The 3,587-nt window shown below is 42.9% G+C and overlaps 1 pseudogene; it reads left to right on the top strand.

The window, feature by feature from the left end:
• The first annotated feature begins 704 nt into the window (after window positions 1-704).
• LOC126089605 (5S ribosomal RNA) lies at window positions 705-822 on the top strand (annotated as a pseudogene).
• The last annotated feature ends 2,765 nt before the right edge of the window (window positions 823-3,587 follow it).

Below are 3,587 nucleotides of genomic sequence, written 5' to 3'. Positions count from 1 at the left end.
ATAGTTACAATTGGGCTTGCTTTCTAGATAGAAAAGCAATTTGTTACAAAACATGATTTTTACTTCCGTAATTTTATGGCTGACTTTCGGTCACATCAGTCAACGTCTCTGCTTGGACGTTTTTGAATTATTCGCTCATTTGAAACTGTTCTTTTCCGCCTAATCCCACGCTGCTTTGCATGCGTTTCTCGATATGGAATGCAACAGAGTATAGCAAAGATGTAAATGGTGGTCTAAAAAACAAGCCAGATTTCAAATATCTTTCACAATAGCCCACTGATAACTTGTTAGTTAAATACATCTAACGGCGTTCGACGACAGATTAGCCTGTTTTCTTCTTATCGCAAAGACGGATTCAAAATACCGTCAGTAATTATAAAACACTCTAAACTGTTCTCATTACGTTATAGTATGTTTTTTACATGTTTTAAAATGTATTAATGCTGAAATTAGACTCGTAAAATAAAATTCTTACAGCTGAAAGCAAGAACAAATTTTTAAAATAATTTAAGGAAGCTGTGGACCTATACTGCAAGAAAGTAGTTATAAAACATTGACGAACAATATGACCAAACAAACGAAAAACTTATTACCAGCTTCCGTTCGTTTACTGCACTGTGAAATAAATGTCTGCAACACTGAGGGTTGGGCTTTGTTCCACGCTTACGTCAAAGACTTATTTTCCCGTTGTAGGAGCAGTCGAGGCCAACGGCCTTGCCGCAGTGGTAACACCGGTTCCCAACAGATCACCGTAGTTAAGCGCTGTCGGACTGGGCTAGCACCTGGATGGGTAACCATCCGGTCTGCCGAGCGCTGTTGGCAAGTGGGGTGCACTCAGCCCTTGTGAGGCAAACTGAGGAGCTACTTGATTAAGAACAGCGGCCCGGGTCTCGTAAACTGACATACGGCCGGGAGAGCGGTGTACTGATCACATGCCCCTCTATATCCGCATCCGGTGACGCCTGTGGTCTGGGGATGACACGGCGGCCGGTCGGTACCGTTGGGCCTTCATGACCTGTTCGGGCGGAGTTTAGTATTTTTCAGGACGAGTCGGACAACCAGCACTCGTCTTCCCACGTGAAGAGGATCTCCAGTCTGACAAAGTCTACTTTAATAGGAAGGAGCGAGAAAAGCTAATCACTATAGTTATCAGATGGATCGCGCTGTGTATGAAGAGTAGGCAGAATGTTGTAGCTGCCTCCGATGACAGACATCATTTTCTGTATGTTTCTGATCTCAAACGAACCTTCTTATTCTGAATCTGGCCGTATTTGCAAAATACCTATCACACACCTATGAGTTACAACACCATGACAACGTGCTTAACAGCATGTTAGTCCGCCTTTGGCACGCATAGCGACTCTGCGTGGCATGGATTCAATAAGTCCTTGGTAGGTTTCCAACGCTTGTGTGCACAGGTCTCACAAATCCCGTATATTACGGGCCGGTGGTTTGTGAACGCAGAGCTCGCTCCCCAGATTCAGACAAAGCGAATTTAATGTCCATACAATCAGCGTAAGTTCATTATTATGCTGCAGCACAATGCTAGCCTTGACACTCAGCTGATATACTGCTGGAAGACGCCTTCGCTGTCGCGCATCAAGTATGAATGAATGCAAGCGGCCAGCGATAAAGTTCCCGTAATCCATATGTCTCCTTGTGCCTTTGGTTACAACCTTACGACACACGGAAGCCTACGCGGGTGTACACGGTGTACACCTTAGTAAAATACTACATCCGTCGCATAGTACACGTTTCGAGCAGCCGTGAACCTAGATGAAGGCATGTTCCGACACGACCATCGACCTAATGTAATAACCTCTCCACTGATCCACGCAGAGATGCCGATTTTTTGCTTCCCATTGCGATCTTAATTGAGGATGTCGTTGTTTCAACATAGGAATACGTAAGGCTCGTCATTTGTGGCTGCAGCAACACTTTACTCGATCGTCAGATCTACCACAGATCGACGCTTGTCCTACTTTACTGAGTGGGCACCGTCATTTAACCATTGTCTATATGTGCTCACAACAGTAACACGCGAACATCCGACTAGTTTAGTTTACAGGCGCTGATCCATAACAATTGTCCCTTTGCCAAAATCACTTCTATCTTCGTACTACCCCGTTTGCAGCCGATATCGTTGTTAGAATGACACCTCATTCTATTTTTTTTCCCATTGATGGAAGTCTCAATACATCCATGATCCTCACTTCCTAGGCATTCTGGCTACCAGTCTTATCTTAAAAACATTAATGAATGGTTATTTTAATTAATATCTTAGGCAGAAGTAACAATATGGGAAGAATTTTTCCATTGATTCGTTTTCCAATGAGACTGGGAGTGGAGGGTAGGACAAGCAATATCGTTCATAACTACATCCAGGGTCTCAGAAGACGACCATCCAAAAACGACAAGACATACAGAAAACAGGCACACAATAGTGGTCAAAGCAATTCCCCAAGTTTGAAACTATACAAATGCTGCAAAGAAGTCTTCATCTCCGTACAGCTGCTTGCAGTACGAGCTGTATGTATGTCTTTTTTTTCTGGAGAGTGTAAGTGTACACAATGCCACATGTTCTGCTAATTCACCACGCAACATACGACATTAAGCCGTGGAAGCAGGCCGCACAACAGCCAGTGATGCTTCAGTTCCGAGCCAACAGTGTTAAAAATTGCTATGTGCATTTCATGGCATTCATCTCGCGCTCTGGTCAGTTTGTGTGCTCAAATACACGTTGCTTTCACTGGTTCCGCAAACTTTCATTGAACTAAATATTAACGTGAAATAAGCTATTGTTCAGTTTGTGAGCCAATGGCAACAGCTAATTATTCTATGGTACTTTAATACACCTCGTAATAAATAAAGGCCCTTATGTAGAATTTAAAATATTAAAATTTTCGTGTCTAAATTTTACTCGAGGATCATTGCTGCTTAAGAGAGGTATTGTCGCGATCATGAACAATATATTCAGAACATAGATTTAGGGCTTTACAGTTCTTTGATGTTCGTTTTGTTCTCTGTGATAGCTGTTCTCTTAAAGCAACGTCCATTTCGCATTACGCTTCTTGCCTACTGTTTTTATCCTACGAGCTAACATCCCAATGATGTTTAGACTCACATGCGGTTCCTCTTCGTCGAAATGTCTTGGCTCAAACACGTCTAGGGGTTGAACCACACGTGTCGCATTGCACGTCCGAAATTAGACACTTGTGACCCTTTGCTTAAATTGTCTGACTGATGGCAAGCTTGCGAAATACAGAGTTAACATAACATATAATAACAGTAATTATAATATCGGGAACTAAGTTAACGGCCCACAGATGATGCAGGCCACACAGAAGCGATTTGGTTACAATAATGTTTATTCAGAAAGCAAACTAATAGCGAAAGTGGTCGTATTTAAAGTTACTGTTACACTCGAGCGCATATCCATTCACAATCTCATCGCGAAATACAAGTTATCTACGCGAAAAATTAGTGTTCATACCAGGCGCGCGGCTGCTCACCGCTCGGAGACTAAGTCCCGCGATACCACACAACCCGAAACCTTCTAAGCCGTTTCACTTCCTAGATGCCTAAAG

This window comes from Schistocerca cancellata, chromosome 6 (assembly GCF_023864275.1).
Source record: "Schistocerca cancellata isolate TAMUIC-IGC-003103 chromosome 6, iqSchCanc2.1, whole genome shotgun sequence".
Taxonomy (NCBI): Eukaryota; Metazoa; Arthropoda; class Insecta; order Orthoptera; family Acrididae; genus Schistocerca; species Schistocerca cancellata.
Note: the sequence above shows the minus strand (reverse complement) of the source record. Positions and strands in the feature narration are given on the sequence as shown.